At 40.7% G+C, this 22,686-nt stretch overlaps 24 non-coding genes across 24 annotated transcripts; all 24 read right to left on the bottom strand.

The window, feature by feature from the left end:
- Positions 1-743: 743 nt before the first annotated feature.
- Positions 744-934, bottom strand: LOC131358602 (U2 spliceosomal RNA). Its single transcript, XR_009205550.1, has one exon. It is a non-coding gene; the product is annotated as a U2 spliceosomal RNA (small nuclear RNA).
- Positions 935-1,630: 696 nt separating this feature from the next.
- On the bottom strand, positions 1,631-1,821 carry LOC131358680 (U2 spliceosomal RNA). The gene has a single exon (XR_009205626.1). It is a non-coding gene; the product is annotated as a U2 spliceosomal RNA (small nuclear RNA).
- A 610-nt stretch (positions 1,822-2,431) lies between these two features.
- Positions 2,432-2,622, bottom strand: LOC131358679 (U2 spliceosomal RNA). Its single transcript, XR_009205625.1, has one exon. It is a non-coding gene; the product is annotated as a U2 spliceosomal RNA (small nuclear RNA).
- A 688-nt stretch (positions 2,623-3,310) lies between these two features.
- Positions 3,311-3,501, bottom strand: LOC131358721 (U2 spliceosomal RNA). The gene has a single exon (XR_009205664.1). It is a non-coding gene; the product is annotated as a U2 spliceosomal RNA (small nuclear RNA).
- Positions 3,502-4,110: 609 nt separating this feature from the next.
- Positions 4,111-4,301, bottom strand: LOC131358595 (U2 spliceosomal RNA). Its single transcript, XR_009205543.1, has one exon. It is a non-coding gene; the product is annotated as a U2 spliceosomal RNA (small nuclear RNA).
- Positions 4,302-4,987: 686 nt separating this feature from the next.
- Positions 4,988-5,178, bottom strand: LOC131358688 (U2 spliceosomal RNA). The gene has a single exon (XR_009205633.1). It is a non-coding gene; the product is annotated as a U2 spliceosomal RNA (small nuclear RNA).
- A 670-nt stretch (positions 5,179-5,848) lies between these two features.
- Positions 5,849-6,039, bottom strand: LOC131358695 (U2 spliceosomal RNA). The gene has a single exon (XR_009205640.1). It is a non-coding gene; the product is annotated as a U2 spliceosomal RNA (small nuclear RNA).
- A 748-nt stretch (positions 6,040-6,787) lies between these two features.
- LOC131358684 (U2 spliceosomal RNA) lies at positions 6,788-6,978 on the bottom strand. Its single transcript, XR_009205630.1, has one exon. It is a non-coding gene; the product is annotated as a U2 spliceosomal RNA (small nuclear RNA).
- A 686-nt stretch (positions 6,979-7,664) lies between these two features.
- On the bottom strand, positions 7,665-7,855 carry LOC131358589 (U2 spliceosomal RNA). The gene has a single exon (XR_009205537.1). It is a non-coding gene; the product is annotated as a U2 spliceosomal RNA (small nuclear RNA).
- A 690-nt stretch (positions 7,856-8,545) lies between these two features.
- On the bottom strand, positions 8,546-8,736 carry LOC131358594 (U2 spliceosomal RNA). The gene has a single exon (XR_009205542.1). It is a non-coding gene; the product is annotated as a U2 spliceosomal RNA (small nuclear RNA).
- A 1,020-nt stretch (positions 8,737-9,756) lies between these two features.
- LOC131358698 (U2 spliceosomal RNA) lies at positions 9,757-9,947 on the bottom strand. Its single transcript, XR_009205643.1, has one exon. It is a non-coding gene; the product is annotated as a U2 spliceosomal RNA (small nuclear RNA).
- A 696-nt stretch (positions 9,948-10,643) lies between these two features.
- LOC131358716 (U2 spliceosomal RNA) lies at positions 10,644-10,834 on the bottom strand. Its single transcript, XR_009205660.1, has one exon. It is a non-coding gene; the product is annotated as a U2 spliceosomal RNA (small nuclear RNA).
- A 1,016-nt stretch (positions 10,835-11,850) lies between these two features.
- LOC131358662 (U2 spliceosomal RNA) lies at positions 11,851-12,041 on the bottom strand. The gene has a single exon (XR_009205608.1). It is a non-coding gene; the product is annotated as a U2 spliceosomal RNA (small nuclear RNA).
- Positions 12,042-12,737: 696 nt separating this feature from the next.
- LOC131358659 (U2 spliceosomal RNA) lies at positions 12,738-12,928 on the bottom strand. Its single transcript, XR_009205605.1, has one exon. It is a non-coding gene; the product is annotated as a U2 spliceosomal RNA (small nuclear RNA).
- A 1,338-nt stretch (positions 12,929-14,266) lies between these two features.
- Positions 14,267-14,457, bottom strand: LOC131358661 (U2 spliceosomal RNA). Its single transcript, XR_009205607.1, has one exon. It is a non-coding gene; the product is annotated as a U2 spliceosomal RNA (small nuclear RNA).
- Positions 14,458-15,153: 696 nt separating this feature from the next.
- Positions 15,154-15,344, bottom strand: LOC131358677 (U2 spliceosomal RNA). The gene has a single exon (XR_009205623.1). It is a non-coding gene; the product is annotated as a U2 spliceosomal RNA (small nuclear RNA).
- A 671-nt stretch (positions 15,345-16,015) lies between these two features.
- LOC131358687 (U2 spliceosomal RNA) lies at positions 16,016-16,206 on the bottom strand. Its single transcript, XR_009205632.1, has one exon. It is a non-coding gene; the product is annotated as a U2 spliceosomal RNA (small nuclear RNA).
- A 690-nt stretch (positions 16,207-16,896) lies between these two features.
- LOC131358592 (U2 spliceosomal RNA) lies at positions 16,897-17,087 on the bottom strand. The gene has a single exon (XR_009205540.1). It is a non-coding gene; the product is annotated as a U2 spliceosomal RNA (small nuclear RNA).
- A 690-nt stretch (positions 17,088-17,777) lies between these two features.
- LOC131358703 (U2 spliceosomal RNA) lies at positions 17,778-17,968 on the bottom strand. Its single transcript, XR_009205647.1, has one exon. It is a non-coding gene; the product is annotated as a U2 spliceosomal RNA (small nuclear RNA).
- Positions 17,969-18,656: 688 nt separating this feature from the next.
- On the bottom strand, positions 18,657-18,847 carry LOC131358694 (U2 spliceosomal RNA). The gene has a single exon (XR_009205639.1). It is a non-coding gene; the product is annotated as a U2 spliceosomal RNA (small nuclear RNA).
- A 612-nt stretch (positions 18,848-19,459) lies between these two features.
- LOC131358689 (U2 spliceosomal RNA) lies at positions 19,460-19,650 on the bottom strand. The gene has a single exon (XR_009205634.1). It is a non-coding gene; the product is annotated as a U2 spliceosomal RNA (small nuclear RNA).
- Positions 19,651-20,338: 688 nt separating this feature from the next.
- LOC131358601 (U2 spliceosomal RNA) lies at positions 20,339-20,529 on the bottom strand. The gene has a single exon (XR_009205549.1). It is a non-coding gene; the product is annotated as a U2 spliceosomal RNA (small nuclear RNA).
- Positions 20,530-21,224: 695 nt separating this feature from the next.
- On the bottom strand, positions 21,225-21,415 carry LOC131358591 (U2 spliceosomal RNA). Its single transcript, XR_009205539.1, has one exon. It is a non-coding gene; the product is annotated as a U2 spliceosomal RNA (small nuclear RNA).
- Positions 21,416-22,114: 699 nt separating this feature from the next.
- LOC131358658 (U2 spliceosomal RNA) lies at positions 22,115-22,305 on the bottom strand. Its single transcript, XR_009205604.1, has one exon. It is a non-coding gene; the product is annotated as a U2 spliceosomal RNA (small nuclear RNA).
- Positions 22,306-22,686: the final 381 nt, after the last annotated feature.

Raw genomic sequence — 22,686 nt, 5'->3', positions numbered from 1 at the left:
AGTCAGTAAATAAGTCAGTCAGTAATAAAGGATGTCAGTCAGTAAGTAAGAAATAAGAAAGTAAAAAGGGAGCAACAAAGTGAGTAAGTAAGTAATAAGAACGTAATAAGTGAATAACAAAGCAAGTAAGTCAGTAACAAGAATACATTAAGTAATGAAGTAAGTAAGTTTTTTTTTTCTACTTTTTTACATTAGAAAATGGTGCACCAAGCCTGGCGATGATTAGCAAGGGAACATGGGTGGGGACACGTGGACGAGGAGCAGCTGATAGTGGTGAGCACATCGTGGCGATGATAGGCTAGGGGTAAGTGGCATTTGCTGGCCACATGCACATTCCATATTACGCTAAGTCAGTCAGTAATAATAATAAGTGAGTAACAAAGTAAGTCAGTCAGTAATAAAATACGTCAGTCAGTAAGTAAGTAATAAGAAAGTAATAAGTGAGTAACAAAGTAAGTCAGTAAATAAGTCAGTCAGTAATAAAGGATGTCAGTCAGTCAGTAAGTAAGTAATAAGAAAGTAATAAGTGAGTAACAAAGTAAGTCAGTAAATAAGTCAGTCAGTAATAAAGGATGTCAGTCAGTAAGTAAGAAATAAGAAAGTAAAAAGTGAGCAACAAAGTGAATAAGTAAGTAATAAGAACGTAATAAGTGAATAACAAAGCAAGCAAGTAAGTGAGTAATAAGAATACATTAAGTAATGAAGTAAGTAAGTTTTTTTTTTTTCTACTCTTTTACATTAGAAAATGGTGCACCAAGCCTGGAAGTACTGCAATACCAGGCCGATGCGTGGATCGGACGGAGCAAGCCCCTTTTCCAGCTCCCAGCTCTAAAAATCCGTTTAATATAGAGCCCTCATATAGAGGGCGTATCAGATATTAAACTGATAAGAACAGATACTACACTTGATCTTAGCCAAAAGGCCGAGAAGCGATAACTTGTTATTCCCCTTGCTTGGCGGACAGCCCATAGCCCCGCTTTCCGAGGCTTACGGAAGCCCCAATGAAGGAATCGGGGCCACCCCCAGCTGTTGACCTGAATATGGGGGAGGGGGGTGTTGACGAGGAACAGCTGACAGTGGTGAGCACAGCCTGGCGATGATTAGCAAGGGAACATGGGTGGGGACACGTGGACGAGGAGCAGCTGATAGTGGTGAGCACATCGTGGCGATGATAGGCTAGGGGTAAGTGGCATTAGCTGGCCACATGCACTTTCCATATTACGCTAAGTCAGTCAGTAATAATAATAAGTGAGTAACAAAGTAAGTCAGTAAGTCAGTCAGTAATAAAATACGTCAGTCAGTAAGTAAGTAATAAGAAAGTAATAAGTGAGTAACAAAGTAAGTCAGTAAATAAGTCAGTCAGTAATAAAGGATGTCAGTCAGTCAGTAAGTAAGTAATAAGAAAGTAATAAGTGAGTAACAAAGTAAGTCAGTAAATAAGTCAGTCAGTAATAAAGGATGTCAGTCAGTAAGTAAGAAATAAGAAAGTAAAAAGTGAGCAACAAAGTGAATAAGTAAGTAATAAGAACGTATTAAGTGAATAACAAAGCAAGCAAGTAAGTCAGTAACAAGAATACATTAAGTAATGAAGTAAGTAAGTTTTTTTTTTTTTCTACTCTTTTACATTAGAAAACGGTACACCATGCCTGGAAGTACTGCAATACCAGGCCGATGCGTGGATCGGACGGAGCAAGCCCCTTTTCCAGCTCCCAGCTCTAAAAATCCGTTTAATATAGAGCCCTCATATAGAGGGCGTATCAGATATTAAACTGATAAGAACAGATACTACACTTGATCTTAGCCAAAAGGCCGAGAAGCGATAACTTGTTATTCCCCTTGCTTGGCGGACAGCCCATAGCCCCGCTTTCCGAGGCTTACGGAAGCCCCAATGAAGGAATCGGGGCCACCCCCAGCTGTTGACCTGAATATGGGGGAGGGGGGTGTTGACGAGGAACAGCTGACAGTGGTGAGCACAGCCTGGCGATGATTAGCAAGGGAACATGGGTGGGGGACACGTGGACGAGGAGCAGCTGATAGTGGTGAGCACATCGTGGCGATGATAGGCTAGGGGTAAGTGGCATTAGCTGGCCACATGCACTTTCCATATTACGCTAAGTCAGTCAGTAATAATAATAAGTGAGTAACAAAGTAAGTCAGTAAGTCAGTCAGTAATAAAATACGTCAGTCAGTAAGTAAGTAATAAGAAAGTAATAAGTGAGTAACAAAGTAAGTCAGTAAATAAGTCAGTCAGTAATAAAGGATGTCAGTCAGTAAGTAAGAAATAAGAAAGTAAAAAGTGAGCAACAAAGTGAATAAATAAGTAATAAGAACGTAATAAGTGAATAACAAAGCAAGCAAGTAAGTCAGTAACAAGAATACATTAAGTAATGAAGTAAGTAAGTTTTTTTTTTTTCTACTTTTTTACATTAGAAAACGGTACACCATGCCTGGAAGTACTGCAATACCAGGCCGATGCGTGGATCGGACGGAGCAAGCCCCTTTTCCAGCTCCCAGCTCTAAAAATCCGTTTAATATAGAGCCCTCATATAGAGGGCGTATCAGATATTAAACTGATAAGAACAGATACTACACTTGATCTTAGCCAAAAGGCCGAGAAGCGATAACTTGTTATTCCCCTTGCTTGGCGGACAGGCCATAGCCCCGCTTTCCGAGGCTTACGGAAGCCCCAATGAAGGAATCGGGGCCACCCCCAGCTGTTGACCTGAATATGGGGGAGGGGGGGTGTTGACGAGGAACAGCTGACAGTGGTGAGCACAGCCTGGCGATGATTAGCAAGGGAACATGGGTGGGGACACGTGGACGAGGAGCAGCTGATAGTGGTGAGCACATCGTGGCGATGATAGGCTAGGGGTAAGTGGCATTTGCTGGCCACATGCACTTTCCATATTACGCTAAGTCAGTCAGTAATAATAATAAGTGAGTAACAAAGTAAGTCAGTCAGTAATAAAATACGTCAGTCAGTAAGTAAGTAATAAGAAAGTAATAAGTGAGTAACAAAGTAAGTCAGTAAATAAGTCAGTCAGTAATAAAGGATGTCAGTCAGTCAGTAAGTAAGTAATAAGAAAGTAATAAGTGAGTAACAAAGTAAGTCAGTAAATAAGTCAGTCAGTAATAAAGGATGTCAGTCAGTAAGAAAGAAATAAGAAAGTAAAAAGTGAGCAACAAAGTGAATAAGTAAGTAATAAGAACGTAATAAGTGAATAACAAAGCAAGCAAGTAAGTGAGTAATAAGAATACATTAAGTAATGAAGTAAGTAAGTTTTTTTTTTTTCTACTCTTTTACATTAGAAAATGGTGCACCAAGACTGGAAGTACTGCAATACCAGGCCGATGCGTGGATTGGACGGAGCAAGCCCCTTGTCCAGCTCCCAGCTCTAAAAATCCGTTTAATATAGAGCCCTCATATAGAGGGCGTATCAGATATTAAACAGATAAGAACAGATACTACACTTGATCTTAGCCAAAAGGCCGAGAAGCGATAACTTGTTATTCCCCTTGCTTGGCGGACAGCCCATAGCCCCGCTTTCCGAGGCTTACGGAAGCCCCAATGAAGGAATCGGGGCCACCCCCAGCTGTTGACCTGAATATGGGGGAGGGGGGTGTTGACGAGGAACAGCTGACAGTGGTGAGCACAGCCTGGCGATGATTAGCAAGGGAACATGGGTGGGGACACGTGGACGAGGAGCAGCTGATAGTGGTGAGCACATCGTGGCGATGATAGGCTAGGGGTAAGTGGCATTAGCTGGCCACATGCACTTTCCATATTACGCTAAGTCAGTCAGTAATAATAATAAGTGAGTAACAAAGTAAGTCAGTAAGTCAGTCAGTAATAAAATACGTCAGTCAGTGAGTAAGTAATAAGAAAGTAATAAGTGAGTAACAAAGTAAGTCAGTAAATAAGTCAGTCAGTAATAAAGGATGTCAGTCAGTAAGTAAGAAATAAGAAAGTAAAAAGTGAGCAACAAAGTGAATAAGTAAGTAATAAGAACGTAATAAGTGAATAACAAAGCAAGCAAGTAAGTCAGTAACAAGAATACATTAAGTAATGAAGTAAGTAAGTTTTTTTTTTTTCTACTCTTTTACATTAGAAAATGGTGCACCAAGCCTGGAAGTACTGCAATACCAGGCCGATGCGTGGATCGGACGGAGCAAGCCCCTTTTCCAGCTCCCAGCTCTAAAAATCTGTTTAATATAGAGCCCTCATATAGAGGGCGTATCAGATATTAAACTGATAAGAACAGATACTACACTTGATCTTAGCCAAAAGGCCGAGAAGCGATAACTTGTTATTCCCCTTGCTTGGCGGACAGCCCATAGCCCCGCTTTCCGAGGCTTACGGAAGCCCCAATGAAGGAATCGGGGCCACCCCCAGCTGTTGACCTGAATATGGGGGAGGGGGGTGTTGACGAGGAACAGCTGACAGTGGTGAGCACAGCCTGGCGATGATTAGCAAGGGAACATGGGTGGGGACACGTGGACGAGGAGCAGCTGATAGTGGTGAGCACATCGTGGCGATGATAGGCTAGGGGTAAGTGGCATTTGCTGGTCACATGCACTTTCCATATTAGGCTAAGTCAGTCAGTAATAATAATAAGTGAGTAACAAAGTAAGTCAGTCAGTAATAAAATACGTCAGTCAGTAAGTAAGTAATAAGAAAGTAATAAGTGAGTAACAAAGTAAGTCAGTAAATAAGTCAGTCAGTAATAAAGGATGTCAGTCAGTCAGTAAGTAAGTAATAAGAAAGTAATAAGTGAGTAACAAAGTAAGTCAGTAAATAAGTCAGTCAGTAATAAAGGATGTCAGTCAGTAAGTAAGAAATAAGAAAGTAAAAAGTGAGCAACAAAGTGAATAAGTAAGTAATAAGAACGTAATAAGTGAATAACAAAGCAAGCAAGTAAGTGAGTAATAAGAATACATTAAGTAATGAAGTAAGTAAGTTTTTTTTTTTCTACTCTTTTACATTAGAAAATGGTGCACCAAGCCTGGAAGTACTGCAATACCAGGCCGATGCGTGGATCGGACGGAGCAAGCCCTTTTTCCAGCTCCCAGCTCTAAAAATCCGTTTAATATAGAGCCCTCATATAGAGGGCGTATCAGATATTAAACTGATAAGAACAGATACTACACTTGATCTTAGCCAAAAGGCCGAGAAGCGATAACTTGTTATTCCCCTTGCTTGGCGGACAGCCCATAGCCCCGCTTTCCGAGGCTTACGGAAGCCCCAATGAAGGACTCGGGGCCACCCCCAGCTGTTGACCTGAATATGGGGGAGGGGGGTGTTGACGAGGAACAGCTGACAGTGGTGAGCACAGCCTGGCGATGATTAGCAAGGGAACATGGGTGGGGACACGTGGACGAGGAGCAGCTGATAGTGGTGAGCACATCGCGGCGATGATAGGCTAGGGGTAAGTGGCATTAGCTGGCCACATGCACTTTCCATATTACGCTAAGTCAGTCAGTAATAATAATAAGTGAGTAACAAAGTAAGTCAGTAAGTCAGTCAGTAATAAAATACGTCAGTCAGTAAGTAAGTAATAAGAAAGTAATAAGTGAGTAACAAAGTAAGTCAGTAAATAAGTCAGTCAGTAAGTAAGTAATAAGAAAGTAATAAGTGAGTAACAAAGTAAGTCAGTAAATAAGTCAGTCAGTAATAAAGGATGTCAGTCAGTAAGTAAGAAATAAGAAAGTAAAAAGTGAGCAACAAAGTGAATAAGTAAGTAATAAGGACGTAATAAGTGAATAACAAAGCAAGCAAGTAAGTCAGTAATAAGAATACATTAAGTAATGAAGTAAGTAAGTATTTTTTTTTCTATTTTTTTACATTAAAAAATGGTGCACCAAGCCTGGAAGTACTGCAATACCAGGCCGATGCGTGGATCGGACGGAGCAAGCCCCTTTTCCAGCTCCCAGCTCTAAAAATCCGTTTAATATAGAGCTCTCATATAGAGGGCATATCAGATATTAAACTGATAAGAACAGATACTACACTTGATCTTAGCCAAAAGGCCGAGAAGCGATAACTTGTTATTCCCCTTGCTTGGCGGACAGCCCATAGCCCCGCTTTCCGAGGCTTACGGAAGCCCCAATGAAGGAATCGGGGCCACCCCCAGCTGTTGACCTGAATATGGGGGAGGGGGGGTGTTGACGAGGAACAGCTGACAGTGGTGAGCACAGCCTGGCGATGATTAGCAAGGGAACATGGGTGGGGACACGTGGACGAAGAGCAGCTGATAGTGGTGAGCACATCGTGGCGATGATAGGCTAGGGGTAAGTGGCATTTGCTGGTCACATGCACTTTCCATATTAGGCTAAGTCAGTCAGTAATAATAATAAGTCAGTAACAAAGTAAGTCAGTAAGTCAGTCAGTAATAAAATACGTCAGTCAGTAAGTAAGTAATAAGAAAGTAATAAGTGAGTAAAAAAGTAAGTCAGTAAATAAGTCAGTCAGTAATAAAGGATGTCAGTCAGTCAGTAAGTAAGTAATAAGAAAGTAAAAAGTGAGCAACAAAGTAAGTGAGTAAGTCAGTAAGTAAGTAATAAGAACGTAATAAGTGAGTAACAAAGTAAGTCAATAAATAAGTCAGTCAGTAATAAAGGATGTCAGTCAGTAAGTAAGAAATAAGAAAGTAAAAAGTGAGCAACAAAGTGAATAAGTAAGTAATAAGAACGTAATAAGTGAATAACAAAGCAAGCAAGTAAGTCAGTAATAAGAATACATTAAGTAATGAAGTAAGTAAGTTTTTTTTTTCTACTCTTTTACATTAGAAAATGGTGCACCAAGCCTGGAAGTACTGCAATACCAGGCCGAAGCGTGGATCGGACGGAGCAAGCCCCTTTTCCAGCTCCCAGCTCTAAAAATCCGTTTAATATAGAGCCCTCATATAGAGGGCGTATCAGATATTAAACTGATAAGAACAGATACTACACTTGATCTTAGCCAAAAGGCCGAGAAGCGATAACTTGTTATTCCCCTTGCTTGGCGGACAGCCCATAGCCCCGCTTTCCGAGGCTTACGGAAGCCCCAATGAAGGAATCGGGGCCACCCACAGCTGTTGACCTGAATATGGGGGAGGGGGGTGTTGACGAGGAACAGCTGACAGTGGTGAGCACAGCCTGGCGATGATTAGCAAGGGAACATGGGTGGGGACACATGGACGAGGAGCAGCTGATAGTGGTGAGCACATCGTGGCGATGATAGGCTAGGGGTAAGTGGCATTTGCTGGTCACATGCACTTTCCATATTAGGCTAAGTCAGTCAGTAATAATAATAAGTGAGTAACAAAGTAAGTCAGTCAGTAATAAAATACGTCAGTCAGTAAGTAAGTAATAAGAAAGTAATAAGTGAGTAACAAAGTAAGTCAGTAAATAAGTCAGTCAGTAATAAAGGATGTCAGTCAGTCAGTAAGTAAGTAATAAGAAAGTAATAAGTGAGTAACAAAGTAAGTCAGTAAATAAGTCAGTCAGTAATAAAGGATGTCAGTCAGTAAGTAAGAAATAAGAAAGTAAAAAGTGAGCAACAAAGTGAATAAGTAAGTAATAAGAACGTAATAAGTGAATAACAAAGCAAGCAAGTAAGTCAGTAATAAGAATACATTAAGTAATGAAGTAAGTAAGTTTTTTTTTTTCTACTCTTTTACATTAGAAAATGGTGCACCAAGCCTGGAAGTACTGCAATACCAGGCCGATGCGTGGATCGGACGGAGCAAGCCCCTTTTCCAGCTCCCAGCTCTAAAAATCTGTTTAATATAGAGCCCTCATATAGAGGGCATATCAGATATTAAACTGATAAGAACAGATACTACACTTGATCTTAGCCAAAAGGCCGAGAAGCGATAACTTGTTATTCCCCTTGCTTGGCGGACAGCCCATAGCCCCGCTTTCCGAGGCTTACGGAAGCCCCAATGAAGGAATCGGGGCCACCCCCAGCTGTTGACCTGAATATGGGGGAGGGGGGTGTTGACGAGGAACAGCTGACAGTGGTGAGCACAGCCTGGCGATGATTAGCAAGGGAACATGGGTGGGGACACGTGGACGAGGAGCAGCTGATAGTGGTGAGCACATCGTGGCGATGATAGGCTAGGGGTAAGTGGCATTTGCTGGCCACATGCACTTTCCATATTACGCTAAGTCAGTCAGTAATAATAATAAGTGAGTAACAAAGTAAGTCAGTCAGTAATAAAATACGTCAGTCAGTAAGTAAGTAATAAGAAAGTAATAAGTGAGTAACAAAGTAAGTCAGTAAATAAGTCAGTCAGTAATAAAGGATGTCAGTCAGTCAGTAAGTAAGTAATAAGAAAGTAATAAGTGAGTAACAAAGTAAGTCAGTAAATAAGTCAGTCAGTAATAAAGGATGTCAGTCAGTAAGTAAGAAATAAGAAAGTAAAAAGTGAGCAACAAAGTAAGTGAGTAAGTAAGTAATAAGAACGTAATAAGTGAATAACAAAGCAAGCAAGTAAGTCAGTAATAAGAATACATTAAGTAATGAAGTAAGTAAGTTTTTTTTTTTCTACTCTTTTACATTAGAAAATGGTGCACCAAGCCTGGAAGTACTGCAATACCAGGCCGATGCGTGGATCGGACGGAGCAAGCCCCTTTTCCAGCTCCCAGCTCTAAAAATCTGTTTAATATAGAGCCCTCATATAGAGGGCGTATCAGATATTAAACTGATAAGAACAGATACTACACTTGATCTTAGCCAAAAGGCCGAGAAGCGATAACTTGTTATTCCCCTTGCTTGGCGGACAGCCCATAGCCCCGCTTTCCGAGGCTTACGGAAGCCCCAATGAAGGAATCGGGGCCACCCCCAGCTGTTGACCTGAATATGGGGGAGGGGGGTGTTGACGAGGAACAGCTGACAGTGGTGAGCACAGCCTGGCGATGATTAGCAAGGGAACATGGGTGGGGACACGTGGACGAGGAGCAGCTGATAGTGGTGAGCACATCGTGGCGATGATAGGCTAGGGGTAAGTGGCATTTGCTGGTCACATGCACTTTCCATATTAGGCTAAGTCAGTCAGTAATAATAATAAGTGAGTAACAAAGTAAGTCAGTCAGTAATAAAATACGTCAGTCAGTAAGTAAGTAATAAGAAAGTAATAAGTGAGTAACAAAGTAAGTCAGTAAATAAGTCAGTCAGTAATAAAGGATGTCAGTCAGTCAGTAAGTAAGTAATAAGAAAGTAATAAGTGAGTAACAAAGTAAGTCAGTAAATAAGTCAGTCAGTAATAAAGGATGTCAGTCAGTAAGTAAGAAATAAGAAAGTAAAAAGTGAGCAACAAAGTAAGTGAGTAAGTAAGTAATAAGAACGTAATAAGTGAATAACAAAGCAAGCAAGTAAGTCAGTAATAATAATAAGTGAGTAACAAAGTAAGTCAGTAAGTCAGTCAGTAATAAAATACGTCAGTCAGTAAGTAAGTAATAAGAAAGTAATAAGTGAGTAACAAAGTAAGTCAGTAAATAAGTCAGTCAGTAATAAAGGATGTCAGTCAGTCAGTAAGTAAGTAATAAGAAAGTAATAAGTGAGTAACAAAGTAAGTCAGTAAATAAGTCAGTCAGTAATAAAGGATGTCAATCAGTAAGTAAGAAATAAGAAAGTAAAAAGTTAGCAAAAAAGTGAGTAAGTAAGTAATAAGAACGTAATAAGCGAATAACAAAGCAAGCAAGTAAGTCAGTAACAAGAATACATTAAGTAATGAAGTAAGTAAGTTTTTTTTTTTTCTACTCTTTTACATTAGAAAACGGTGCACCATGCCTGGAAGTACTGCAATACCAGGCCGATGCGTAGATCGGACGGAGCAAGCCCCTTTTCCAGCTCCCAGCTCTAAAAATCCGTTTAATATAGAGCCCTCATATAGAGGGCGTATCAGATATTAAACTGATAAGAACAGATACTACACTTGATCTTAGCCAAAAGGCCGAGAAGCGATAACTTGTTATTCCCCTTGCTTGGCGGACAGCCCATAGCCCCGCTTTCCGAGGCTTACGGAAGCCCCAATGAAGGAATCGGGGCCACCCCCAGCTGTTGACCTGAATATGGGGGAGGGGGGTGTTGACGAGGAACAGCTGACAGTGGTGAGCACAGCCTGGCGATGATTAGCAAGGGAACATGGGTGGGGACACGTGGACGAGGAGCAGCTGATAGTGGTGAGCACATCGTGGCGATGATAGGCTAGGGGTAAGTGGCATTAGCTGGCCACATGCACTTTCCATATTACGCTAAGTCAGTCAGTAATAATAATAAGTGAGTAACAAAGTAAGTCAGTAAGTCAGTCAGTAATAAAATACGTCAGTCAGTAAGTAAGTAATAAGAAAGTAATAAGTGAGTAACAAAGTAAGTCAGTAAATAAGTCAGTCAGTAATAAAGGATGTCAGTCAGTCAGTAAGTAAGTAATAAGAAAGTAATAAGTGAGTAACAAAGTAAGTCAGTAAATAAGTCAGTCAGTAATAAAGGATGTCAGTCAGTAAGTAAGAAATAAGAAAGTAAAAAGTGAGCAACAAAGTGAATAAGTAAGTAATAAGAACGTAATAAGTGAATAACAAAGCAAGCAAGTAAGTCAGTAACAAGAATACATTAAGTAATGAAGTAAGTAAGTTTTTTTTTTTTTCTACTCTTTTACATTAGAAAACGGTACACCATGCCTGGAAGTACTGCAATACAAGGCCGATGCGTGGATCGGACGGAGCAAGCCCCTTTTCCAGCTCCCAGCTCTAAAAATCCGTTTAATATAGAGCCCTCATATAGAGGGCGTATCAGATATTAAACTGATAAGAACAGATACTACACTTGATCTTAGCCAAAAGGCCGAGAAGCGATAACTTGTTATTCCCCTTGCTTGGCGGACAGCCCATAGCCCCGCTTTCCGAGGCTTACGGAAGCCCCAATGAAGGAATCGGGGCCACCCCCAGCTGTTGACCTGAATATGGCGGAGGGGGGTGTTGACGAGGAACAGCTGACAGTGGTGAGCACAGCCTGGCGATGATTAGCAAGGGAACATGGGTGGGGACACGTGGACGAGGAGCAGCTGATAGTGGTGAGCACATCGTGGCGATGATAGGCTAGGGGTAAGTGGCATTAGCTGGCCACATGCACTTTCCATATTACGCTAAGTCAGTCAGTAATAATAATTAGTGAGTAACAAAGTAAGTCAGTCAGTAATAAAATACGTCAGTCAGTAAGTAAGTAATAAGAAAGTAATAAGTGAGTAACAAAGTAAGTCAGTAAATAAGTCAGTCAGTAATAAAGGATTTCAGTCAGTAAGTAAGTAATAAGAAAGTAATAAGTGAGTAACAAAGTAAGTCAGTAAATAAGTCAGTCAGTAATAAAGGATGTCAGTCAGTAAGTAAGAAATAAGAAAGTAAAAAGTGAGCAACAAAGTAAGTGAGTAAGTAAGTAATAAGAACGTAATAAGTGAATAACAAAGCAAGCAAGTAAGTCAGTAATAATAATAAGTGAGTAACAAAGTAAGTCAGTAAGTCAGTCAGTAATAAAATACGTCAGTCAGTAAGTAAGTAATAAGAAAGTAATAAGTGAGTAACAAAGTAAGTCAGTAAATAAGTCAGTCAGTAATAAAGGATGTCAGTCAGTCAGTAAGTAAGTAATAAGAAAGTAATAAGTGAGTAACAAAGTAAGTCAGTAAATAAGTCAGTCAGTAATAAAGGATGTCAGTCAGTAAGTAAGAAATAAGAAAGTAAAAAGTTAGCAAAAAAGTGAGTAAGTAAGTAATAAGAACGTAATAAGCGAATAACAAAGCAAGCAAGTAAGTCAGTAACAAGAATACATTAAGTAATGAAGTAAGTAAGTTTTTTTTTTTTCTAATCTTTTACATTAGAAAACGGTGCACCATGCCTGGAAGTACTGCAATACCAGGCCGATGCGTGGATCGGACGGAGCAAGCCCCTTTTCCAGCTCCCAGCTCTAAAAATCCGTTTAATATAGAGCCCTCATATAGAGGGCGTATCAGATATTAAACTGATAAGAACAGATACTACACTTGATCTTAGCCAAAAGGCCGAGAAGCGATAACTTGTTATTCCCCTTGCTTGGCGGACAGCCCATAGCCCCGCTTTCCGAGGCTTACGGAAGCCCCAATGAAGGAATCGGGGCCACCCCCAGCTGTTGACCTGAATATGGGGGAGGGGGGTGTTGACGAGGAACAGCTGACAGTGGTGAGCACAGCCTGGCGATGATTAGCAAGGGAACATGGGTGGGGACACGTGGACGAGGAGCAGCTGATAGTGGTGAGCACATCGTGGCGATGATAGGCTAGGGGTAAGTGGCATTAGCTGGCCACATGCACTTTCCATATTACGCTAAGTCAGTCAGTAATAATAATAAGTGAGTAACAAAGTAAGTCAGTAAGTCAGTCAGTAATAAAATACGTCAGTCAGTAAGTAAGTAATAAGAAAGTAATAAGTGAGTAACAAAGTAAGTCAGTAAATAAGTCAGTCAGTAATAAAGGATGTCAGTCAGTCAGTAAGTAAGTAATAAGAAAGTAATAAGTGAGTAACAAAGTAAGTCAGTAAATAAGTCAGTCAGTAATAAAGGATGTCAGTCAGTAAGTAAGAAATAAGAAAGTAAAAAGTGAGCAACAAAGTGAATAAGTAAGTAATAAGAACGTAATAAGTGAATAACAAAGCAAGCAAGTAAGTCAGTAATAAGAATACATTAAGTAATGAAGTAAGTAAGTTTTTTTTTTTTTCTACTTTTTTACATTAGAAAACGGTGCACCAAGCCTGGAAGTACTGCAATACCAGGCCGATGCGTGGATCGGACGGAGCAAGCCCCTTTTCCAGCTCCCAGCTCTAAAAATCCGTTTAATATAGAGCCCTCATATAGAGGGCGTATCAGATATTAAACTGATAAGAACAGATACTACACTTGATCTTAGCCAAAAGGCCGAGAAGCGATAACTTGTTATTCCCCTTGCTTGGCGGACAGCCCATAGCCCCGCTTTCCGAGGCTTACGGAAGCCCCAATGAAGGAATCGGGGCCACCCCCAGCTGTTGACCTGAATATGGGGGAGGGGGGTGTTGACGAGGAACAGCTGACAGTGGTGAGCACAGCCTGGCGATGATTAGCAAGGGAACATGGGTGGGGACACGTGGACGAGGAGCAGCTGATAGTGGTGAGCACATCGTGGCGATGATAGGCTAGGGGTAAGTGGCATTAGCTGGCCACATGCACTTTCCATATTACGCTAAGTCAGTCAGTAATAATAATAAGTGAGTAACAAAGTAAGTCAGTCAGTAATAAAATACGTCAGTCAGTAAGTAAGTAATAAGAAAGTAATAAGTGAGTAACAAAGTAAGTCAGTAAATAAGTCAGTCAGTAATAAAGGATGTCAGTCAGTAAGTAAGAAATAAGAAAGTAAAAAGTGAGCAACAAAGTAAGTGAGTAAGTAAGTAATAAGAACGTAATAAGTGAATAACAAAGCAAGCAAGTAAGTCAGTAATAATAATAAGTGAGTAACAAAGTAAGTCAGTCAGTAATAAAATACGTCAGTCAGTAAGTAAGTAATAAGAAAGTAATAAGTGAGTAACAAAGTAAGTCAGTAAATAAGTCAGTCAGTAATAAAGGATGTCAGTCAGTCAGTAAGTAAGTAATAAGAAAGTAATAAGTGAGTAACAAAGTAAGTCAGTAAATAAGTCAGTCAGTAATAAAGGATTTCAGTCAGTCAGTAAGTAAGTAATAAGAAAGTAATAAGTGAGTAACAAAGTAAGTCAGTAAATAAGTCAGTCAGTAATAAAGGATGTCAGTCAGTAAGTAAGAAATAAGAAAGTAAAAAGTGAGCAACAAAGTAAGTGAGTAAGTAAGTAATAAGAACGTAATAAGTGAATAACAAAGCAAGCAAGTAAGTCAGTAATAATAATAAGTGAGTAACAAAGTAAGTCAGTCAGTAATAAAATACGTCAGTCAGTAAGTAAGTAATAAGAAAGTAATAAGTGAGTAACAAAGTAAGTCAGTAAATAAGTCAGTCAGTAATAAAGGATGTCAGTCAGTCAGTAAGTAAGTAATAAGAAAGTAATAAGTGAGTAACAAAGTAAGTCAGTAAATAAGTCAGTCAGTAATAAAGGATGTCAGTCAGTAAGTAAGAAATAAGAAAGTAAAAAGTTAGCAAAAAAGTGAGTAAGTAAGTAATAAGAACGTAATAAGCGAATAACAAAGCAAGCAAGTAAGTCAGTAACAAGAATACATTAAGTAATGAAGTAAGTAAGTTTTTTTTTTTTTCTACTCTTTTACATTAGAAAACGGTGCACCATGCCTGGAAGTACTGCAATACCAGGCCGATGCGTGGATCGGACGGAGCAAGCCCCTTTTCCAGCTCCCAGCTCTAAAAATCCGTTTAATATAGAGCCCTCATATAGAGGGCGTATCAGATATTAAACTGATAAGAACAGATACTACACTTGATCTTAGCCAAAAGGCCGAGAAGCGATAACTTGTTATTCCCCTTGCTTGGCGGACAGCCCATAGCCCCGCTTTCCGAGGCTTACGGAAGCCCCAATGAAGGAATCGGGGCCACCCCCAGCTGTTGACCTGAATATGGGGGAGGGGGGTGTTGACGAGGAACAGCTGACAGTGGTGAGCACAGCCTGGCGATGATTAGCAAGGGAACATGGGTGGGGACACGTGGACGAGGAGCAGCTGATAGTGGTGAGCACATCGTGGCGATGATAGGCTAGGGGTAAGTGGCATTAGCTGGCCACATGCACTTTCCATATTACGCTAAGTCAGTCAGTAATAATAATAAGTGAGTAACAAAGTAAGTCAGTAAGTCAGTCAGTAATAAAATACGTCAGTCAGTAAGTAAGTAATAAGAAAGTAATAAGTGAGTAACAAAGTAAGTCAGTAAATAAGTCAGTCAGTAATAAAGGATGTCAGTCAGTCAGTAAGTAAGTAATAAGAAAGTAATAAGTGAGTAACAAAGTAAGTCAGTAAATAAGTCAGTCAGTAATAAAGGATGTCAGTCAGTAAGTAAGAAATAAGAAAGTAAAAAGTGAGCAACAAAGTGAATAAGTAAGTAATAAGAACGTAATAAGTGAATAACAAAGCAAGCAAGTAAGTCAGTAACAAGAATACATTAAGTAATGAAGTAAGTAAGTTTTTTTTTTTTTCTACTCTTTTACATTAGAAAACGGTACACCATGCCTGGAAGTACTGCAATACCAGGCCGATGCGTGGATCGGACGGAGCAAGCCCCTTTTCCAGCTCCCAGCTCTAAAAATCCGTTTAATATAGAGCCCTCATATAGAGGGCGTATCAGATATTAAACTGATAAGAACAGATACTACACTTGATCTTAGCCAAAAGGCCGAGAAGCGATAACTTGTTATTCCCCTTGCTTGGCGGACAGCCCATAGCCCCGCTTTCCGAGGCTTACGGAAGCCCCAATGAAGGAATCGGGGCCACCCCCAGCTGTTGACCTGAATATGGGGGAGGGGGGTGTTGACGAGGAACAGCTGACAGTGGTGAGCACAGCCTGGCGATGATTAGCAAGGGAACATGGGTGGGGACACGTGGACGAGGAGCAGCTGATAGTGGTGAGCACATCGTGGCGATGATAGGCTAGGGGTAAGTGGCATTAGCTGGCCACATGCACTTTCCATATTACGCTAAGTCAGTCAGTAATAATAATAAGTGAGTAACAAAGTAAGTCAGTAAGTCAGTCAGTAATAAAATACGTCAGTCAGTAAGTAAGTAATAAGAAATTAATAAGTGAGTAACAAAGTAAGTCAGTAAATAAGTCAGTCAGTAAGTAAGTAATAAGAAAGTAATAAGTGAGTAACAAAGTAAGTCAGTAAATAAGTCAGTCAGTAATAAAGGATGTCAGTCAGTAAGTAAGAAATAAGAAAGTAAAAAGTGAGCAACAAAGTGAATAAATAAGTAATAAGGACGTAATAAGTGAATAACAAAGCAAGCAAGTAAGTCAGTAATAAGAATACATTAAGTAATGAAGTAAGTAAGTTTTTTTTTTTTCTACTTTTTTACATTAGAAAACGGTACACCATGCCTGGAAGTACTGCAATACCAGGCCGATGCATGGATCGGACGGAGCAAGCCCCTTTTCCAGCTCCCAGCTCTAAAAATCCGTTTAATATAGAGCCCTCATATAGAGGGCGTATCAGATATTAAACTGATAAGAACAGATACTACACTTGATCTTAGCCAAAAGGCCGAGAAGCGATAACTTGTTATTCCCCTTGCTTGGCGGACAGGCCATAGCCCCGCTTTCCGAGGCTTACGGAAGCCCCAATGAAGGAATCGGGGCCACCCCCAGCTGTTGACCTGAATATGGGGGAGGGGGGTGTTGACGAGGAACAGCTGACAGTGGTGAGCACAGCCTGGCGATGATTAGCAAGGGAACATGGGTGGGGACACGTGGACGAGGAGCAGCTGATAGTGGTGAGCACATCGTGGCGATGATAGGCTAGGGGTAAGTGGCATTTGCTGGCCACATGCACTTTCCATATTACGCTAAGTCAGTCAGTAATAATAATAAGTGAGTAACAAAGTAAGTCAGTCAGTAATAAAATACGTCAGTCAGTAAGTAAGAAATAAGAAAGTAATAAGTGAGTAACAAAGTAAGTCAGTAAATAAGTCAGTCAGTAATAAAGGATGTCAGTCAGTCAGTAAGTAAGTAATAAGAAAGTAATAAGTGAGTAACAAAGTAAGTCAGTAAATAAGTCAGTCAGTAATAAAGGATGTCAGTCAGTAAGTAAGAAATAAGAAAGTAAAAAGTGAGCAACAAAGTAAGTGAGTAAGTAAGTAATAAGAACGTAATAAGTGAATAACAAAGCAAGCAAGTAAGTCAGTAATAAGAATACATTAAGTAATGAAGTAAGTAAGTTTTTTTTTTTCTACTCTTTTACATTAGAAAATGGTGCACCAAGCCTGGAAGTACTGCAATACCAGGCCGATGCGTGGATCGGACGGAGCAAGCCCCTTTTCCAGCTCCCAGCTCTAAAAATCTGTTTAATATAGAGCCCTCATATAGAGGGCGTATCAGATATTAAACTGATAAGAACAGATACTACACTTGATCTTAGCCAAAAGGCCGAGAAGCGATAACTTGTTATTCCCCTTGCTTGGCGGACAGCCCATAGCCCCGCTTTCCGAGGCTTACGGAAGCCCCAATGAAGGAATCGGGGCCACCCCCAGCTGTTGACCTGAATATGGGGGAGGGGGGTGTTGACGAGGAACAGCTGACAGTGGTGAGCACAGCCTGGCGATGATTAGCAAGGGAACATGGGTGGGGACACGTGGACGAGGAGCAGCTGATAGTGGTGAGCACATCGTGGCGATGATAGGCTAGGGGTAAGTGGCATTTGCTGGCCACATGCACTTTCCATATTACGCTAAGTCAGTCAGTAATAATAATAAGTGAGTAACAAAGTAAGTCAGTCAGTAATAAAATACGTCAGTCAGTAAGTAAGTAATAAGAAAGTAATAAGTGAGTAACAACGTAAGTCAGTAAATAAGTCAGTCAGTAATAAAGGATGTCAGTCAGTCAGTAAGTAAGTAATAAGAAAGTAATAAGTGAGTAACAAAGTAAGTCAGTAAATAAGTCAGTCAGTAATAAAGGATGTCAGTCAGTAAGTAAGAAATAAGAAAGTAAAAAGTGAGCAACAAAGTAAGTTAGTAAGTAAGTAATAAGAACGTAATAAGTGAATAACAAAGCAAGCAAGTAAGTCAGTAACAAGAATACATTAAGTAATGAAGTAAGTAAGTTTTTTTTTTTCTACTTTTTTACATTAGAAAACGGTACACCATGCCTGGAAGTACTGCAATACCAGGCCGACGCGTGGATCGGACGGAGCAAGCCCCTTTTCCAGCTCCCAGCTCTAAAAATCCGTTTAATATAGAGCCCTCATATAGAGGGCGTATCAGATATTAAACTGATAAGAACAGATACTACACTTGATCTTAGCCAAAAGGCCGAGAAGCGATAACTTGTTATTCCCCTTGCTTGGCGGACAGGCCATAGCCCCGCTTTCCGAGGCTTACGGAAGCCCCAATGAAGGAATCGGGGCCACCCCCAGCTGTTGACCTGAATATGGGGGAGGGGGGGTGTTGACGAGGAACAGCTGACAGTGGTGAGCACAGCCTGGCGATGATTAGCAAGGGAACATGGGTGGGGACACGTGGACGAGGAGCAGCTGATAGTGGTGAGCACATCGTGGCGATGATAGGCTAGGGGTAAGTGGCATTTGCTGGCCACATGCACTTTCCATATTACGCTAAGTCAGTCAGTAATAATAATAAGTGAGTAACAAAGTAAGTCAGTCAGTAATAAAATACGTCAGTCAGTAAGTAAGTAATAAGAAAGTAATAAGTGAGTAACAAAGTAAGTCAGTAAATAAGTCAGTCAGTAATAAAGGATGTCAGTCAGTCAGTAAGTAAGTAATAAGAAAGTAATAAGTGAGTAACAAAGTAAGTCAGTAAATAAGTCAGTCAGTAATAAAGGATGTCAGTCAGTAAGTAAGAAATAAGAAAGTAAAAAGCGAGCAACAAAGTGAATAAGTAAGTAACAAGAACGTAATAAGTGAATAACAAAGCAAGCAAGTAAGTGAGTAATAAGAATACATTAAGTAATGAAGTAAGTAAGTTTTTTTTTTTTCTACTCTTTTACATTAGAAAATGGTGCACCAAGCCTGGAAGTACTGCAATACCACGCCGATGCGTGGATCGGACGGAGCAAGCCCCTTTTCCAGCTCCCAGCTCTAAAAATCCGTTTAATATAGAGCCCTCATATAGAGGGCGTATCAGATATTAAACTGATAAGAACAGATACTACACTTGATCTTAGCCAAAAGGCCGAGAAGCGATAACTTGTTATTCCCCTTGCTTGGCGGACAGCCCATAGCCCCGCTTTCCGAGGCTTACGGAAGCCCCAATGAAGGAATCGGGGCCACCCCCAGCTGTTGACCTGAATATGGGGGAGGGGGGTGTTGACGAGGAACAGCTGACAGTGGTGAGCACAGCCTGGCGATGATTAGCAAGGGAACATGGGTGGGGACACGTGGACGAGGAGCAGCTGATAGTGGTGAGCACATCGTGGCGATGATAGGCTAGGGGTAAGTGGCATTAGCTGGCCACATGCACTTTCCATATTACGCTAAGTCAGTCAGTAATAATAATAAGTGAGTAACAAAGTAAGTCAGTAAGTCAGTCAGTAATAAAATACGACAGTCAGTAAGTAAGTAATAAGAAAGTAATAAGTGAGTAACAAAGTAAGTCAGTAAATAAGTCAGTCAGTAATAAAGGATGTCAGTCAGTCAGTAAGTAAGAAATAAGAAAGTAAAAAGTGAGCAACAAAGTGAATAAGTAAGTAATAAGAACGTAATAAGTGAATAACAAAGCAAGCAAGTAAGTCAGTAATAAGAATACATTAAGTAATGAAGTAAGTAAGTTTTTTTTTTTCTACCCTTTTACATTAGAAAATGGTGCACCAAGCCTGGAAGTACTGCAATACCAGGCCGATGCGTGGATCGGACGGAACAAGCCCCTTTTCCAGCTCCCAGCTCTAAAAATCCGTTTAATATAGAGCCCTCATATAGAGGGCGTATCAGATATTAAACTGATAAGAACAGATACTACACTTGATCTTAGCCAAAAGGCCGAGAAGCGATAACTTGTTATTCCCCTTGCTTGGCGGACAGCCCATAGACCCGCTTTCCGAGGCTTACGGAAGCCCCAATGAAGGAATCGGGGCCACCCCCAGCTGTTGACCTGAATATGGGGGAGGGGGGGTGTTGACGAGGAACAGCTGACAGTGGTGAGCACAGCCTGGCGATGATTAGCAAGGGAACATGGGTGGGGACACGTGGACGAGGAGCAGCTGATAGTGGTGAGCACATCGTGGCGATGATAGGCTAGGGGTAAGTGGCATTTGCTGGCCACATGCACTTTCCATATTACGCTAAGTCAGTCAGTAATAATAATAAGTGAGTAACAAAGTAAGTCAGTCAGTAATAAAATACGTCAGTCAGTAAGTAAGTAATAAGAAAGTAATAAGTGAGTAACAAAGTAAGTCAGTAAATAAGTCAGTCAGTAATAAAGGATGTCAGTCAGTCAGTAAGTAAGTAATAAGAAAGTAATAAGTGAGTAACAAAGTAAGTCAGTAAATAAGTCAGTCAGTAATAAAGGATGTCAGTCAGTAGGTAAGAAATAAGAAAGTAAAAAGTGAGCAACAAAGTGAATAAGTAAGTAATAAGTACGTAATAAGTGAATAACAAAGCAAGCAAGTAAGTGAGTAATAAGAATACATTAAGTAATGAAGTAAGTAAGTTTTTTTTTTTTCTACTCTTTTACATTAGAAAATGGTGCACCAAGCCTGGAAGTACTGCAATACCAGGCCGATGCGTGGATCGGACGGAGCAAGCCCCTTTTCCAGCTCCCAGCTCTAAAAATCCGTTTAATATAGAGCCCTCATATAGAGGGCGTATCAGATATTAAACTGATAAGAACAGATACTACACTTGATCTTAGCCAAAAGGCCGAGAAGCGATAACTTGTTATTCCCCTTGCTTGGCGGACAGCCCATAGCCCCGCTTTCCGAGGCTTACGGAAGCCCCGATGAAGGAATCGGGGCCACCCCCAGCTGTTGACCTGAATATGGGGGAGGGGGGTGTTGACGAGGAACAGCTGACAGTGGTGAGCACAGCCTGGCGATGATTAGCAAGGGAACATGGATGGGGACACGTGGACGAGGAGCAGCTGATAGTGGTGAGCACATCGTGGCGATGATAGGCTAGGGGTAAGTGGCATTAGCTGGCCACATGCACTTTCCATATTACGCTAAGTCAGTCAGTAATAATAATAAGTGAGTAACAAAGTAAGTCAGTAAGTCAGTCAGTAATAAAATACGTCAGTCAGTAAGTAAGTAATAAGAAAGTAATAAGTGAGTAACAAAGTAAGTCAGTAAATAAGTCAGTCAGTAATAAAGGATGTCAGTCAGTCAGTAAGTAAGTAATAAGAAAGTAATAAGTGAGTAACAAAGTAAGTCAGTAAATAAGTCAGTCAGTAATAAAGGATGTCAGTCAGTAAGTAAGAAATAAGAAAGTAAAAAGTGAGCAACAAAGTGAATAAGTAAGTAATAAGAACGTAATAAGTGAATAACAAAGCAAGCAAGTAAGTCAGCAATAAGAATACATTAAGTAATGAAGTAAGTAAGTTTTTTTTTTTTCTACTCTTTTACATTAGAAAATGGTGCACCAAGCCTGGAAGTACTGCAATACCAGGCCGATGCGTGGATCGGACGGAGCAAGCCCCTTTTCCAGCTCCCAGCTCTAAAAATCTGTTTAATATAGAGCCCTCATATAGAGGGCGTATCAGATATTAAACTGATAAGAACAGATACTACACTTGATCTTAGCCAAAAGGCCGAGAAGCGATAACTTGTTATTCCCCTTGCTTGGCGGACAGGCCATAGCCCCGCTTTCCGAGGCTTACGGAAGCCCCAATGAAGGAATCGGGGCCACCCCCAGCTGTTGACCTGAATATGGGGGAGGGGGGGTGTTGACGAGGAACAGCTGACAGTGGTGAGCACAGCCTGGCGATGATTAGCAAGGGAACATGGGTGGGGACACGTGGACGAGGAGCAGCTGATAGTGGTGAGCACATCGTGGCTATGATAGGCTAGGGGTAAGTGGCATTTGCTGGCCACATGCACTTTCCATATTACGCTAAGTCAGTCAGTAATAATAATAAGTGAGTAACAAAGTAAGTCAGTAAGTCAGTCAGTAATAAAATACGTCAGTCAGTAAGTAAGTAATAAGAAAGTAATAAGTGAGTAACAAAGTAAGTCAGTAAATAAGTCAGTCAGTAATAAAGGATGTCAGTCAGTCAGTAAGTAAGTAATAAGAAAGTAATAAGTGAGTAACAAAGTAAGTCAGTAAATAAGTCAGTCAGTAATAAAGGATGTCAGTCAGTAAGTAAGAAATAAGAAAGTAAAAAGTTAGCAACAAAGTAAGTGAGTAAGTAAGTAATAAGAACGTAATAAGTGAATAACAAAGCAAGCAAGTAAGTCAGAAACAAGAATACATTAAGTAATGAGGTAAGTAAGTTTTTTTTTTTCTACTTTTTTACATTAGAAAACGGTGCACCAAGCCTGGAAGTACTGCAATACCAGGCCGATGCGTGGATCGGACGGAGCAAGCCCCTTTTCCAGCTCCCAGCTCTAAAAATCCGTTTAATATAGAGCCCTCATATAGAGGGCGTATCAGATATTAAACTGATAAGAACAGATACTACACTTGATCTTAGCCAAAAGGCCGAGAAGCGATAACTTGTTATTCCCCTTGCTTGGCGGACAGGCCATAGCCCCGCTTTCCGAGGCTTACGGAAGCCCCAATGAAGGAATCGGGGCCACCCCCAGCTGCTTACCTGAATATGGGGGAGGGGGGGTGTTGACGAGGAACAGCTGACAGTTGTGAGCACAGCCTGGCGATGATTAGCAAGGGAACATGGGTGGGGACACATGGACGAGGAGCAGCTGATAGTGGTGAGCACATCGTGGCGATGATAGGCTAGGGGTAAGTGGCATTTGCTGGCCACATGCACTTTCCATATTACGCTAAGTCAGTCAGTAATAATAATAAGTGAGTAACAAAGTAAGTCAGTAAGTCAGTCAGTAATAAAATACGTCAGTCAGTAAGTAATAAGAA

This window comes from Hemibagrus wyckioides, linkage group LG08 (genome assembly GCF_019097595.1).
Source record: "Hemibagrus wyckioides isolate EC202008001 linkage group LG08, SWU_Hwy_1.0, whole genome shotgun sequence".
Lineage (NCBI taxonomy): Eukaryota > Metazoa > Chordata > Actinopteri > Siluriformes > Bagridae > Hemibagrus > Hemibagrus wyckioides.
Note: the sequence above shows the minus strand (reverse complement) of the source record. Positions and strands in the feature narration are given on the sequence as shown.